The sequence below is a fragment of the Sorex fumeus genome, unplaced genomic scaffold (genome assembly GCF_029834395.1).
Source record: "Sorex fumeus unplaced genomic scaffold, SorFum_2.1 ptg000130l, whole genome shotgun sequence".
Lineage (NCBI taxonomy): Eukaryota > Metazoa > Chordata > Mammalia > Eulipotyphla > Soricidae > Sorex > Sorex fumeus.
Genome location: NW_026606187.1, coordinates 2446150 through 2463290, shown reverse-complemented (window position 1 = coordinate 2463290; position 17141 = coordinate 2446150).

Below are 17141 nucleotides of genomic sequence, written 5' to 3'. Positions count from 1 at the left end.
TGCTAGGCAGAAGTTTTTTAAGGAGAGGGATGAGAAACAGAACATAAATATGGCCATTCCAGGGGAATGGTTAAGTCCTGCGATCGAAGAGGAGGAAAGTCTATAATATCCACAGCACATCTCCACCCACACAATAGAGAATTTAAAGTACAAAATGAAGTTGTCCAGTGAATTATGCTGGGCATTGCGTACAGACAGCCGAGAGCCAGGAAAAAAGAGGTGAAAAGGAAGGAAGTGAGGACAAACCCTGAACTTGTCATAAAAACCACTTCTGTCACCCGTGTGGTCTCATTAGTTCAAACAAGAATCCCAACGCATTTTGTATTGGAAAATATATTCTCAGTTAGACATGAAATAATTTAAAATGTCACAGTCTTTCATATTTCAGTAACCAGATAGAAAGAGTGGTTTTTCTATTAAGTCTTGTCTGGTATAAATTTGTAAATGGAAAGAATGCTTGAAAAATTATATTTTGCCAGTCTTTAATCTGATAAATGAATTTAAAAAAACATCATATTACTGCAACCTAAACTTTCCTCCCGTACAAGTTGCAATATATCAGATTAAATTTTAACCAACACATTACAGCATAGACTTAGAATGGTTTGGTATGCTAGTCACTTTCATGTGTCATAGTTCAAGGAAGCCTCAACTTAATCTTGTGAGATAAGTATAATTATCATTCAGTGTGATCGATGTGGGGAGTGAGATTCAAAGAGCTGCTGTGATTTTCTTAATGTCATTTATATAACAACAGCAATCCTTCAGGTATTTAGTGCTTGCTATCTGCCTTGCTCTTTGTCAGTTATCCCCCTGGTATTCTTATCTAATCTTTTCAATATGTCTTATATATAAGATTCTTTGTTGTAGATGAGAAAACTTAGGCTCAATAATTGGACTACCTGTACATAACTCATCTTTGTCAGCCTTATATTTTAAACAGCAGGCATAGGATCTACAGAAAACCCCACATGCTAGTTGCAAGCCTAGGGACTCTTATTCTTATATACCATTCTGATAACTTAGTGGGAAAGTTTATTAGTTATTAGGAGCCAAGAAGATAGTTAAAAGGGCCTGAGATTTTACTTTGTCTTCTGGATGTCTTGGTTTGATCCCCAACATGGTGTCTTGAACACTCCCAGGAATAACTCTTAAACATGTAGCCAGGAGTAGCCCCAGAGTACTACCAGGTATGAACCAAAAATGTAAAAACTAAAATAAGTAAATACAGGTAGTTATTGGATTCATACTCAATGTTAAAAGGCACATATATAGGTGGGGAAAAAATTAACTACTACAACTAAATTCTTTCTGAAAAGACTTGGTAACTTCTCCTAGTAGACTTCAACTTTGATGGGAAAATCTACTTCATATAATAATAATCATCATATTGCTGGTGGAAATGCTAATTGGCCTAGCCTTTCTAGGAAACAATATGGATATTCCTCAAAAAACTAGAAACTGAATTCCATACAACCCAGCAATACCTTTTCTGGTAATACACCCTCGAGGCCCCAAAATACAGTGCAGAAAAGTCATTTGCACTCTTGAGTTCACTGCAGCACTGTTCGCCATAACCAGAATCTGAAAGCAACCCAAGTGCTCAAGAATAGATGCATGGATAAAGAAACTATGGTGCACCAGGACAGAGAAGGGACCACTAAGACAAGATAGCTAGAAATGATTACTCTAGAACAAAATAAGTGCTGAAAAGATATCCTTTCAGTAACAGTATTGCAAGCCACAGTGCCTAAAAAGGAAATGAGAGAGAGAGAGTCTGCCATACAGGCAGACTGCCAGCCCATGGGGTGAGGGGTAGTTAAGATGGTCAGGAGGGAGACTGGGGACATCTGGGGACCTTGGTGGTGGGAAAGATGCGCAGGTGAAGGGAAGGGTGTTGGAACATTGTGTGACTGAGACTCAATCATGAACAATTTTGTAACTGTATATCTCAAGGTGGCTCAATAAATAAAATAAAATGAATAATCATCCCTGTCTCTGTATCACTGTCATCCCGTTGATCATTGATTTACTCGAGTGGACGCCAGTAACATCTCTATTTCCCCCAGCCCTGAGATTTTAGCAGCCTCTCCTTACTCGTCTTTCCCCAACGATTGGCGGCTCTTTCAGGGTCAGGGGAATGAGACAACTCATTACTGTATTCCACGGGGAGCTTGCCAGACTCTGCCTGTGTGGGTGAGTTACTTTCGGTAGCTTGCTAGGCTCTCCGAGAGGCATATATTTATATATTTTTCTCTATGATTTGTTGCCTACTGTCTAAACCCCATCAGATATGGTGTAGTAATTATGAAAAATGGGTAGGAAGTGTCTTATAATGTGTCCGGAAAGTGGCCTGGAGTGTGTCAGTGGTTGGGTAGTGGAGGTCTGTGGCTCTCATCCACCGCAAAGCCTGGCGCAGAGTCCCGAAATAATCATATTGACTGGGAATTATGGAAAATATGGTGGAAGAAATGGAAGTTTAGAAACTCAGTCACATGTTGGGTTCTTAAACTACAAATGACTTTGCCCGAGCAAATGTGCCTCCAAGTGCTCCAGCAGAAGGAAGCGTTTGTCCTACTGAAAGATACAGAGAAACTAGTCTGGAACATCGCGTGCCTTACAGCTGCAACTTGCTCAGAGTGATTGAGAAGCAGTTAAAAGACATAAACTCAGCTTAAAGGGTCAACTCTTGGCTGTATCAGAACAATTTAAACATCTAGATGATGCTAAAATGGATTCTAAGTCACCAATTGATGTGAAAATCACAGAGCTAATTCTGTAATAAATTAAAGACTAAATACTTATGCCAGGGAATAGAAGAGCTTCTCCTTGAAGGATATCAATCATACATATACACATATGCATATTTTTATAGAAGAAATGATTCATTAGAAAAAATAAATGCATGATATATCTAATAAAAACATTTTAAAGGCACAAAATATATATTTCCTCAAAAGATACTTGTTAATAAAAAAACCAATAGAAGCCTAATAGTGGATGAAAGAAGTGGTAATGCCATAAAAAGCTGATGAAGGTCAGCATAGAAGCTATTGGACTACTGGACAATGTGTCCTCAGATGATATGATACATTGAGAATCATACAATATCATTCCTTAGGATTTTCTGTCCATATTCTCATTATAAATACAGACAAAAGGCAGCACTAGTCAAGCTCAAATAGAGGGTCACTCAACAAAATAACTGGCTTTCTTCAAATGAGTCAAGGTGAAAAAGATAAGAAAGTTCAGCTTCTGATTAAAGAAGACTCAGGAATAGCATGGCAAATAAATTCTTCTGGATTGGATCTTTCACTGGAAAAGAAAAATAGATTAAGAGGATATTATTAAGAAAATTGATGTTTTGAATCTAATCTGTGGCTTAGGTATTAGTCTTGAATCAGCATTAACGTTTCTGTATTTCTGATACTTAGAACTGGTTCTGCAAGACAATGTACTTCTTCATAGAAATACACGCTGAAAATGCACATTATAACTCAGAAAAAATATTTATCTATTATCCACCTATCTATCCATATCTATCCATTGAAAATTATATAGAATTCGGGTCAAAATGGAAATAATTGGTCAATATGAACAAGCAGAGTTGAAGAGTTCCATGTGTTATACTTAGAACAGAAGGCAAGAATCATGTGAACCCTTGCGTAAGTTAATCAGAAATTCTCAGAAGATATTGAGCTTGAGGGAATTAGGGAGGCAGGTAGGAGGCAATAGTGGCTGGTAGTGAACTGTGTAGACTTTGATGTGTGGGGGGATTTAGGGAATTTAAGTGGGCTTAAGTGAACATTACAAACAACTGAGTGTGAGAAATAAGAAAGGGAAGGAGGACTGTCTTAAGAAAGTGGTGGATTTAGTGTAGAGACCGACCTCACATGCTGGGGGGAAAAGGTAGCTCAGATAGAGAAGAGACCACCAAGGGTGCTAGGAGGACGCGCTTTGGATGGGAGATGCATGCTGAAAGTAGTCTATAGACCGAACATGATGGCCACATAACACCTCTATTGCAAACCACAACACCCAAAAGGAGAGAGAGGACAAAAGGGAATGCCCTGCTACAGAGGTGGGGTGGGGTGGGATGGGGTAGAGTGGGGGTGGTGGGTGCGAGGGATTCTGACATCATTGATGGTGGAAAATGGTCTCTGGTGGAGGGATGGATACTCAATCATTGTATGACTGAAACACAAGCAGGAAAGCTTGGAAGTCTATAATTGTACCTCACGGTGATTCACTAACAGAAAAGAAAAGAAAAGAAAAGAAAAGAAAGAAAAAAAGAAAAGAAAAGAAAAGAAAAGAAAAGAAAGAAAAGAGGTGGATGGTACTTCTTACTGAGCTGGAATAATAGGTCTGTCTTACTCTTCTGACTCAGAGACTTTGGCTTTATCTTTCATGGATAGAGGCAACCAGACCTGAATGTGCTACATACACCCTGCTGTGTGTGTTAGAATCTAATTCTTACAGGCAGAACATCTTTAATTTTCTCTCTCAAACCACACAATTTTTTACTGATCTAATTAGCGATTGATTATTCTTGATGTTTCTAAAATCTTTCTCAAAAACAAAATAAATCTATACCCTACTTTGTATTTTTAGCGTACTATTTTGAAAAGAACTATTGTGGTCTCTTACAGACATTTTGATTTTTTAAAATAAATTTCCTATATCATTCTCCACTCACATCTATTCTCAAAACGAACAGTAAGATGATTGCAATGTAGGTCTGGCTGATTCCCCTTATGATCAAATAACCACATTTCTGACAGAATTTCCCTGAGACTTTCAACACTGGCATGCAAACATTTCAACTGCACATTTTTCTATGGATCCTTCTGTTTTTGTAAAGCACTGTACATAAGAACAGTGGACTTGAACCCTTTTCCCCCTATTTTAAAAGAATTTTTTTATTCAATCTGCTCCCTCCCTTAGAAACCAGTAACAACATTTTTTAGCTCATTTGTAATATTATTATAAGGATTAATCAAGTTAATCAAGTTAATGTTGGTAGAGTGTTTAGCAGATTGGAACGTGGTGGTAGCTTTGTTCAAGATGCCAGCAGCTTCTCAGTACTTTCTGTCCATGCTAATTTCTTCCTCTAGGCATTTGCAATTGTTCCCATCCAACAAATTCTACTCATATTTAAAGTCTGAGATCAAATGCCAACTCCTTTGAAAAGCTTTCTAGATTTCCTAGGTTCTGGGTTGATGCCATAAAGGAGTAGCTACAAAACTGTTTTATGAGTTCAACTATTTTTTTCTTGGGCATATATTCGATGGCAGAAGATAAATCAGTGGAAGGATCTTGTTATCCCCATGGAGAAGCAGAAAATGAAGGAAACACACAAATGGGTAATCAGTGCAATTAAAGAGTGCATTAAGTTTATGCAGGGTATTTGACAAAAGGATGTAACAGGGTAAAGAAATTTGGGTAAGGATAATTGGGGTAAAGAGAGTGGATAAGGCAGTTAGGTAAAAATTTCCTGAACTCATAAGTCAGTTAAGAGCTAAATAAAAACAGGAAGTCATGGGAATAGCAAGCAATAGAATGATTCTGGCAGGTGCAAAGGATATAAAATGGAACTGACATTGGTTTGGCCCATGAATCTATATGAATTTAAGTAAATTAAACAATTAAATAGAGTCTCCTACTCCCGCGCCTGGCTGTCCTCACCGGGCCCCTTGAAGGGAGGTGGGTTGAGTTTTCCTCCATGCCCCCCCCCGCCCGCCGAGCAGAGCCCCAGCAGCTGAAGACCTCCAGAACCAGCCACAGCCATGCTGAGACCACTCTCCACACATCCAGAGAAGCCTCATGCATGAAGGAACTGGCAGAGGAACCCAGGCATGCAGGTCCTGGGGCTGAGATCTCCAAGCCTGCTCAGATTGGGACTGGGCCTTCTCCACCCAGATCTCCCATCTTCCAGTAGGTAGGCATCACATCGACCAGCTGCCGCCAGAGCCAGGTTGGTCCCATCAACAGCCAAGACGAAGAGACTATAAAACCCAGTTCCTGGAAGCGTGTGGCCGCAAATACAGCCGCGCAAAATCTTATTATCTCATTTTTTCCTTTGGAGAAACGGGCAGGCTACCCAAAGTATCCTGCCCGCACAGCAGACTCTGGCAAACTTCCCGTGTCATACTCAATATGCCAAATACCAGTAACAATGATGGATCTCATTCTCCTAACCCTGAAAGAGCATTGAATATGGCTCTTTTAAAATCTCAGGGCTAGGAAGGAGACATTACTGGTGCCTGCTCGAGGCAATCGACGAACAACAGGATGATCATGATCCTGATTGTGAAACAATGGGGAGAGAGAAAAAAGATGTGTTTGTAGACTTTCTTGGAGACCATATTTTAACTTATTCAGTCACTACAATATGCAAGACCTGGGAGGCACAACTGAGTTCCAGATGTACAAGTAAAAAATGATATATAAGAATTTCTCTACTAGGAGAAATACAGAGAAATTCTGGCCTATGATAAGGAAATTGATGAGTCATTTCTCTTAATATAAATTTGTTATGGTTAACAATAATGGATCTGTAACTAATAAAAGGACACTTCGGTGGAAATATATTGAGAAATACATCTTTTTGAGTGTCAAAATATCACCCTTTGCATTACTTGCAATTGTAAATATATGTGCTATATTTCAAAAACAATGCAATACTGAAAGTAATGGCAGAACCAACCCTATTTTGCAGTCAAGTATCTAAAAATCACAGATTCAGTGAAGGAAAGAGAAATGAATCAAAACATTTAAAAAGTTTCTGGGATTTTTTAATTTTAAAATGAAAATATTCCATTTTATGAATTTACAAAAATATCTCACTGTTCATTGATGGATAGTTGTGTAATTTCCACATTTGGGCTATTCTGAACAGTTCTATAAAAATTCAGGCATCATTTTTTAAGGTGTGTAGATATATTTAGTGGGAGGGAGGAGAGGTCTCAAGGCAATGCTCAGAAGGTCTTTCTCAGACATACATGTACAAACAGGTTGGTGGTGGTTCAGTGCTTGGGTCTGACAATGTCACTTGAACTCAACCATGCTTAGGGCCACCAGGGCCATGCCATAGTTAAAGGGATGGGGAGTGGCATATAGTGCTGGGGCTCTAACCAAGGACCCCACATGTGCAAAGAATATGTTTCATCTTTTGAGCTATCTTTCTTACTCCAGAGCATACATAAATTTATTTTGCTTCATTATATACTAAGAGTGGACTGCTGGGTCAGAGATTAAACCTCTGCTTAATATTTTGATGAACTGTCAAACTTTTTTTACAGTGACTCTCCCATTTTATATTCCCACTAACAATGTAAAAAGGTTCCAATTGCTCCATATTCTTAAAACTTGTTATTTATTATTTTTAATTAAAGCTATCAGAGTGGCTATGAAGAAGCAACTTATGAATTCCTATTGGCATTTTCTGAATCAATGATACTAGACCTACTTGCATGTACTTGTTGGCCATTTGTGTACTTTAGAGAAATATCGAATCAGGTTCTTGGTAAATTTCTCAACTTTATCTTTTTTGATGGGGCTAGAACGATAGCACAGCGGTAGGGCATTTGCCTTACACGCAGCCAACATGGCCGACCCGAGTTCGATTCCTCCGCCCCTCTCGGAGAGCCCGGCAAGCTACCGAGAGTATCTCGCCCGCACGGCAGAGCCTGGCAAGCTCCCCGTGATGTATTCGATATGCCAGACACAGTAACAACAAAGTCTCCAATGGAGACGTTACTGGGCCCACTCGAGCAAATCGATGATCAACGGGAGGGCCTTTACTTTACTTACTTTTATCTTTTTTGATATTGAGTTGTAAGTTTTCCTAAAATAGTCAGTATATTTAAATACTGAGCCACTGTATCACTGTATCACTGTCCTCCCGTTGTTCATCGATTTGCTCGAGCAGGCCCAGTAACATTGTGAGACTTGTTACTGTGTTTGGCATATCGAATACGTCACGGGTAGCTTGCCAGGCTTTGCCGTGCAGGCGAGATACTCTCAGTAGCTTGCAGGGCTCTCTGATAGGGGTGGAGGAATTGAACTAGGGTCGGCTATGTTGGCTGCGTCCCAGGCAAACACCCTACCCACTGTGCTATCGCTCCAGCCCATTCTGAGGCAAATATACACCAAGAGAAAAAAAAAAAACAGAAGTTACCAGGGAGAGCAAAGGGAAGGAATGGTAGTGACTACCTAATAAATAAGGTATGTTTTTAATAGATGATTAAGGTAACAGATGATTAAATAATCTTAAAGTAGAGAACTGGTAGTTATACAATATTGTTAATGTCTAAATGTCACTAAATATCATACTTTTAAAGGGTTAATTTAATCTTAATAAAATTTCACATAAAAATGAAAATTAAAAACTTTCGAGGCCCTCCCGTTGATCATCGATTTGCTCCAGCGGGCCCAGTAACGTCTCCATTGGAGACTTTGGTGTTACTGTGTCTGGCATATCGAATACTCTCGGTAGCTTGCCGGGCTCTCCGAGAGGGGCGGAGGAATCGAACTCGGGTCGGCCATGTTGGCTGCGTGCAAGGCAGATGCCCTACCCGCTGTGCTTTATTACATGCATTGCATTTCATTAATCATCAAATAATTCTTGTATTTTTTTTTGCTTAATTTGCTTTTATACAAATTGTCTTACTGCTTATAGATCACTTAGACCTTACTTAAAGTACTTCTTTCAAAATTCTATTCATTATTTTATTTGTTATTTATTTATTTGTATTGAATCACTGTGAGATACAAAGCTTTCATGATTGAGTTTCAGTCATACAGTGATCAAACACTCATCCCTCCACTAGTATACATTTCCCTCCACCAATGTCCCCAGTATATCCCTCCTGCCACCCCCACTCCACCCCACCCCTTACCTTATGGCAGACAATTTCCTTTTTACTCTCTCTCTCTCTCTCTCTCTCTCTCTTTCCCCTTTTGGGCATTATAGTTTGCAATACAGATACTGAGAGGCCATTGTGTTTGGTCCTTTGTCTACTTTCAGCACACATCTCCCATCCCGAGAGATCCCTCCAACTATCATTGGCTTAATGGTCCTTTCTCTTTCCCAACTGCCTTCTTCCCCAGCACATGAGGCGGCAGGCTTCCAACCATGGAGAAATCCTCCTAGCTCTTGTCTATACTGGCCTTGGCTGTTAGTCTCATACTACTTTGAATTGGATTTAAAAGAACTAGTTCAAAGTAGCCACATAAGCAATCTTGTAGTCATGTCTGTAGTTTTTTGTGTATCTAAATCCTCCAGAATCAAGTAAATTGATTTCAGGTACGAATTGTGGTTAGTAGTCAGGATAATTAATGTTGACAGACACACCAAGACAGACTTAAACTCTGAGTATTGTAGTTAAACTCAGCTTTAGTACCTTCCCTCTTTATGACATAATTTTTAAAAATAAGATAAATAGGGGTCAGAGTAATGGTATAGTAGGTAGGACCTTGCATTCCTCTGCCTCAGATTTGATTGAACACTCAAATTTCAACACTTCCAGAATGGTTCCGGAGTACAGAACCCTGAGAACTTCCAGCTGTGACCTAAAACAAAAAACAAAAATAGAATAAAAATAAGACAAATGGATAAGAGAAGGAACACATGGAGGGTGCGGGATCCCGGAGGAAAAAAAAAAGAAAAAACAGGTTCCAAAAAGAGCCGAGATCACCCGCAAGTTCCAGATGGAGTAGGTGCCGCATCCCGCCTCCCCCAGATGGAACCCCGGTGACCAGAAGCCTCTACAAACACAGCTCGAGTATGCGGGAACGAGGACTTTTTCTCAAATCTGCCGGACTGCACCTCCCAGGTAACCTCTGATTCCGGAAGTCACGCCCACAGCCCGCCCCCCAGCGCCATCTTTGAAGCGTTCAGCATAAGAGAAGGAACACATGGAGGGTGCGGGATCCCGAAGGAAAAAAAAAAGAAAAAACAGGTTCCAAAAAGAGCCGAGATCACCCGCAAGTTCCAGATGGAGTAGGTGCCGCATCCCGCCTCCCCCAGATGGAACCCCGGTGACCAGAAGCCTCTACAAACACAGCTCGAGTATGCGGGAACGAGGACTTTTTCTCAAATCTGCCGGACTGCACCTCCCAGGTAACCTCTGATTCCAGAAGTCACGCCCACAGCCCGCCCCCCAGCGCCATCTTTGAAGCATTCAGCATAAGAGAAGGAACACATGGAGGGTGCGGGATCCCGAAGGGAAAAAAAAAAGAAAAAACAGGTTCCAAAAAGAGCCGAGATCACCCGCAAGTTCCAGATGGAGTAGGTGCCGCATCCCGCCTCCCCCAGATGGAACCCCGGTGACCAGAAGCCTCTACAAACACAGCTCGAGTATGCGGGAACGAGGACTTTTTCTCAAATCTGCCGGACTGCACCTCCCAGGTAACCTCTGATTCCAGAAGTCACGCCCACAGCCCGCCCCCCAGCGCCATCTTTGAAGCATTCAGCATAAGAGAAGGAACACATGGAGGGTGCGGGATCCCGAAGGAAAAAAAAAAAGAAAAAACAGGTTCCAAAAAGAGCCGAGATCACCCGCAAGTTCCAGATGGAGTAGGTGCCGCATCCCGCCTCCCCCAGATGGAACCCCGGTGACCAGAAGCCTCTACAAACACAGCTCGAGTATGCGGGAATGAGGGCTTTTTCTCAAATCTGCCGGACTGCACCTCCCAGGTAACCTCTGATTCCAGAAGTCACGCCCACAGCCCGCCCCCCAGCGCCATCTTTGAAGCATTCAGCATAAGAGAAGGAACACATGGAGGGTGCGGGATCCCGAAGGGAAAAAAAAAAGAAAAAACAGGTTCCAAAAAGAGCCGAGATCACCCGCAAGTTCCAGATGGAGTAGGTGCCGCATCCCGCCTCCCCCAGATGGAACCCCGGTGACCAGAAGCCTCTACAAACACAGCTCGAGTATGCGGGAACGAGGACTTTTTCTCAAATCTGCCGGACTGCACCTCCCAGGTAACCTCTGATTCCAGAAGTCACGCCCACAGCCCGCCCCCCAGCGCCATCTTTGAAGCATTCAGCATAAGAGAAGGAACACATGGAGGGTGCGGGATCCCGAAGGAAAAAAAAAAAGAAAAAACAGGTTCCAAAAAGAGCCGAGATCACCCGCAAGTTCCAGATGGAGTAGGTGCCGCATCCCGCCTCCCCCAGATGGAACCCCGGTGACCAGAAGCCTCTACAAACACAGCTCGAGTATGCGGGAACGAGGACTTTTTCTCAAATCTGCCGGACTGCACCTCCCAGGTAACCTCTGATTCCAGAAGTCACGCCCACAGCCCGCCCCCCAGCGCCATCTTTGAAGCATTCAGCATAAGAGAAGGAACACATGGAGGGTGCGGGATCCCGAAGGAAAAAAAAAAAGAAAAAACAGGTTCCAAAAAGAGCCGAGATCACCCGCAAGTTCCAGATGGAGTAGGTGCCGCATCCCGCCTCCCCCAGATGGAACCCCGGTGACCAGAAGCCTCTACAAACACAGCTCGAGTATGCGGGAATGAGGGCTTTTTCTCAAATCTGCCGGACTGCACCTCCCAGGTAACCTCTGATTCCAGAAGTCACGCCCACAGCCCGCCCCCCAGCGCCATCTTTGAAGCATTCAGCATAAGAGAAGGAACACATGGAGGGTGCGGGATCCCGAAGGGAAAAAAAAAAGAAAAAACAGGTTCCAAAAAGAGCCGAGATCACCCGCAAGTTCCAGATGGAGTAGGTGCCGCATCCCGCCTCCCCCAGATGGAACCCCGGTGACCAGAAGCCTCTACAAACACAGCTCGAGTATGCGGGAATGAGGACTTTTTCTCAAATCTGCCGGACTGCACCTCCCAGGTAACCTCTGATTCCAGAAGTCACGCCCACAGCCCGCCCCCCAGCGCCATCTTTGAAGCATTCAGCATAAGAGAAGGAACACATGGAGGGTGCGGGATCCCGAAGGAAAAAAAAAAAGAAAAAACAGGTTCCAAAAAGAGCCGAGATCACCCGCAAGTTCCAGATGGAGTAGGTGCCGCATCCCGCCTCCCCCAGATGGAACCCCGGTGACCAGAAGCCTCTACAAACACAGCTCGAGTATGCGGGAACGAGGACTTTTTCTCAAATCTGCCGGACTGCACCTCCCAGGTAACCTCTGATTCCAGAAGTCACGCCCACAGCCCGCCCCCCAGCGCCATCTTTGAAGCATTCAGCATAAGAGAAGGAACACATGGAGGGTGCGGGATCCCGAAGGAAAAAAAAAAAGAAAAAACTGGTTCCAAAAAGAGCCGAGATCACCCGCAAGTTCCAGATGGAGTAGGTGCCGCATCCCGCCTCCCCCAGATGGAACCCCGGTGACCAGAAGCCTCTACAAACACAGCTCGAGTATGCGGGAATGAGGGCTTTTTCTCAAATCTGCCGGACTGCACCTCCCAGGTAACCTCTGATTCCAGAAGTCACGCCCACAGCCCGCCCCCCAGCGCCATCTTTGAAGCATTCAGCATAAGAGAAGGAACACATGGAGGGTGCGGGATCCCGAAGGGAAAAAAAAAAGAAAAAACAGGTTCCAAAAAGAGCCGAGATCACCCGCAAGTTCCAGATGGAGTAGGTGCCGCATCCCGCCTCCCCCAGATGGAACCCCGGTGACCAGAAGCCTCTACAAACACAGCTCGAGTATGCGGGAACGAGGACTTTTTCTCAAATCTGCCGGACTGCACCTCCCAGGTAACCTCTGATTCCAGAAGTCACACCCACAGCCCGCCCCCCAGCGCCATCTTTGAAGCATTCAGCATAAGAGAAGGAACACATGGAGGGTGCGGGATCCCGAAGGAAAAAAAAAAAGAAAAAACAGGTTCCAAAAAGAGCCGAGATCACCCGCAAGTTCCAGATGGAGTAGGTGCCGCATCCCGCCTCCCCCAGATGGAACCCCGGTGACCAGAAGCCTCTACAAACACAGCTCGAGTATGCGGGAATGAGGGCTTTTTCTCAAAACCGCGCGGCCGCATAAGCGGCCGCGCGACATCTCTCTATATACAAAGTGATCAATGAGAAGTAAACCACCCAATCTTTCTCCCTGAAAGTCAGAGTTAAGTTTGGAGCATGGCCACAGCCCCAGAAACACAAGGACTTAATGCAGAACCCAGCAGCTTAGAGCAGAAAAGCGAACAGACGATGAGTTAACCCAGGCCATCATTTCTGCCCAGAGGGGAAAGGGTGTTGCCCCATTCGCCCTCTCTTCTCTGGAAAGAAGGATGGCGGCCGCATGGGAGCCTTGTGGACAGCAGGTATGAGCCGGGGGTGTGGGGGGCGACTAAAACCTCACGAGAAGGGGGGCATTCCAGTCCGTCCTTCACGCCCTACCGAGGTCAACAGTTGCCCCCCACGAGCGGCTCCCCAGCACGGCCACAGTCCCAGAAGCACAAGGACTTAATGCAGAACCCGGCAGCTTGGAGCAGAAAAGTGAAAGGACTATGCGTTAATCCAGGCCATCATGTCTGCCGGAGGGGAAAGGGTGTTGCCCCATTCGCCCTCTCTTCTCTGGAAAGAAGGATGGCGGCCGCATGGGAGCCTTGTGGACAGCAGGTATGAGCCGGGGGTGTGGGGGCGACTAAAACCTCATGGGAAGGGGGGCGTTCCGGTCCGTCCTTCACGCCCTACTGAGGTCACCAGTCACTCCCCACGAGCGGCTCCAGCACAGCCACGGCCCCAGAAGCACAAGGACTTAATGCAGAACCCAGCAGCTTGGAGCAGAAAAGTGAACGGACTATGCGTTGATCCAGGCCATCAAGTCTGCTGGAGGGGAAAGGGTGTTGCCCCATTCGCCCTCTCCTCTCTGGAAAGAAAGATGGCGGCCACATGGGAGCCTTGTGGACAGCAGGTATGAATCGGGAGTGTGGGGGCGACTAAAACCTCATGGGAAGGGGGGCATTCTGGTCTGTCCTTCACGCCCTACCGAGGTCACCAGTTGCCCCCCACGAGCGGCTCTCCAGCATGGCCACAGCCCCAGAAGCACAAGGGCTTAATGCAGAACCCAGCAGCTTGGAGCAGAAAAGTGAAAGGACTATGCGTTAATCCAGGCAAACATTTCTGCCCAGAGGGGAAAGGGTGTTGCTCCCTTCCGCCCTCCTCCCTCTGGAAAGAAAGATGGTGGCCACATGGGAGCCTTGTGGACAGCAGGTATGAGCCGGGGGTGTGGGGGCGACTAAAACCTCATGGGAAGGGGGGCGTTCCGGTCTGTCCTTCATGCCCTACCGAGGTCACCGGTTGCCCCCCACGAACGGCTCCCCAGCACAGCCACGGCCCCAGAAGCACAAGGACTTAATGCAGAACCCAGCAGCTTGGAGCAGAAAAGTGAACGGACTATGCATTGATCCAGGCCATCAAGTCTGCCGGAGGGGAAAGGGTGTTGCCCCATTCGCCCTCTCCTCTCTGGAAAGAAAGATGGCGGCCACATGGGAGCCTTGTGGACAGCAGGTATGAGCTGGGGGAGTGGGGGCGACTAAAACCTCATGGGTCGGGGGGCGTTTTGGTCCGTCCTTCACGCCCTACCGAGGTCACCAGTCGCCCCCCGCGAGCGGCTCTCCAGCACGGCCATGGCCCCAGAAGCACAAGGACTTAATGCAGAACCCAGCAGCTTGGAGCAGAAAAGTGAACGGACTATGCGTTGATCCAGCCCATCAAGTCTGCCGGAGGGGAAAGGGTGTTGCCCCATTCGCCCTCTCCTCTCTGGAAAGAAAGATGGCGGCCACATGGGAGCCTTGTGGACAGCACGTATGAGCCGGGAGTGTGGGGGCGACTAAAACTTCATGGGAAGGGGGGCGTTTCGCTCCGCCCTTCACGCCCTACCGAGGCCACCGGTTGCCCCCCGCGAGCGGCTCTCCAGCACGGCCACGACTCCAGAACACAGAAACCAATTTCTTAACTATCTGACTTTTAGTAGAAATACTTCCAGGGTCAATAGGTAAAATAGCAGAAATCCAAAACCAACATTTAATTCTTGAACCCAGCTGTAGAAAGCAAATCACTTCACAATGCTTTTTCAGCATGTCTGATTTGGGGGGGGGGGGGGGTAAACTCTAAATAATAGTGGTGAATCTTTTATTGAAACAATGAATCTAATCAAAGCAGATAGAGTGTTAACTAGAATTCATCTGCCTCACAGGGACGGGGAGGGGTGGGGGGTGGGGTTTTATTGGGGTTCTTCATGGTAAAAAATAAGTATTGGTAAAGGGAAATGTGTTTGATATTTGCATGACTGAGACATAAACCTGAAAGCTTTGTAACCTTTCCCACAGTGATTCAATAAATAAATTAAAAAAAATAAAAAATAAATAAAATAAAATAAAATAAAAAAATAAGACAAATGGTTAATAGAAAAAACAATGGTTTATGTGTGTAAAGAAAACATATTACAATGTCAATTATAGAGTAAAATGATAAAGTGATAGATTCCTTGGTGTCCACATTTTTTTCCAATTTTCTTATATATTTCTTTTATATTGTCACATTATCACTGTCACTGTCTTTCCATTGTTCATCAATTTGCTCGAGTGGACCCAGTAACGTCTCCATTGTGAGACTTCTTGTTTCTGTATTTGGCATATCGAATACCTCACGAAGAGCTTGCCAGGCATTGTCACAATATAATTAGGAAAAATTTGAAGTCAGTTGAGATTCTTCCTTTTTTCAGTAGCTATATCAAGTGGCCAGACTCCTCCTCATGAGTTTCAATGAGACCTGAGTCAGGGTCATGTGACTTTTTTGAACTAGTAGGAGCAAGATAAACATGGCTCTGCCCTTACCCATTTCTATATCCTTCCTTGACTCTGAGCTTCCTTTTCATTCTGGATAATGATTCTTAGTTTTAAACTAAGATTATCCTACGACAGTTAAGAATTCTAATAGCTAAGACATTGTAGAGTGTGACAATGTCTGATTTTTACTTCCCCTTTCTACTTCATTATTCCTCCAGGGGAGAGTCTATGAAAATCAAGACAATACCTTACCACTACGCACACAATGATCTTAACATTACTTTCTTTGGTGGGGGTCTGACATAAAAATGCATGATTTTCAATTCTTGCTTTGTAAACTAACAAATAACTTAGCCTCTGTGAGTTTTCCTTTCTCATCTGATGTTTATATGAAATATCTGGATGCCAAAATGTGTGTGCTGTTTTATAAATCCAACAAAGATTAATTGGCTATACAGGAAGGAGCTCAGCCTCGGTGGATAAGATGAAATGAACTGGCAATACCATTGGAAGACATATAGACTTAGGCCTTTGAAAATGAGACTCAGAAATCTCTATTTGACTCATATAAAAGATGCTCTCACTGCAGGTGCTTTAATTTCAGAGGTTATAATTATCATTCTGTTTTAAGTGAATAATACTGAAAGATGCAGCCAGTGTGTGGAGGATGGGTAGATCAACCTTGCCACATAGTAACAAGACATGGTTTATTTTAGCTCTGCACACAGATCTCCATTCTTTCAATGGATTTATTATCTCCCATCAATTTATTATCTCCCCTTTCCCACCAAACCCTTCCAGTCAAAGGAATTCTTTTTTTTTAATGTAGGAGTACTGCTATTTATTCAGCCACTGATTAGCTGATTAAATTGGGCATGAACTCCATCTTACTTTTTTTCATAATTTTATTTATCTATTATTTTTTTCTTCTTATATTTATTTATTGAATCACTCTGGGAAAAGTTAATAAGCTTTCAGGTTTAAGTCTCAGTCACACAATAATCAAAGACCTCTCCCTTCACCAGTACTCATTTTTTACCACCAAGAACCTCAATATATCCCCACTCCCATCCCTTCCAATGCCTGTGAGGCAGATGATTTCAATTTAACTATTTTCTACATTGATTACATTCATTATTTCAACAAAAGATGCACCATTATTGTTTAGAATTTACCCCCCCCCCCCAACAATCAGAATTGCTGAAAAGGCATTGTGAAATACTTTGTTTTCTATAGCTGGTATGAGAATCACATAATCTCACATGGCCGCAATAGCGGCCTCGCGATTTTGGATTTCTGCAAAGAGCCAGATAATTACGAGATTGGTTTCTGTGCGTCTGGTGTTATGGCTGTGCCAGAGAGCCACTCGTGTGGGGGGGACAACTCGTGACCTGGGT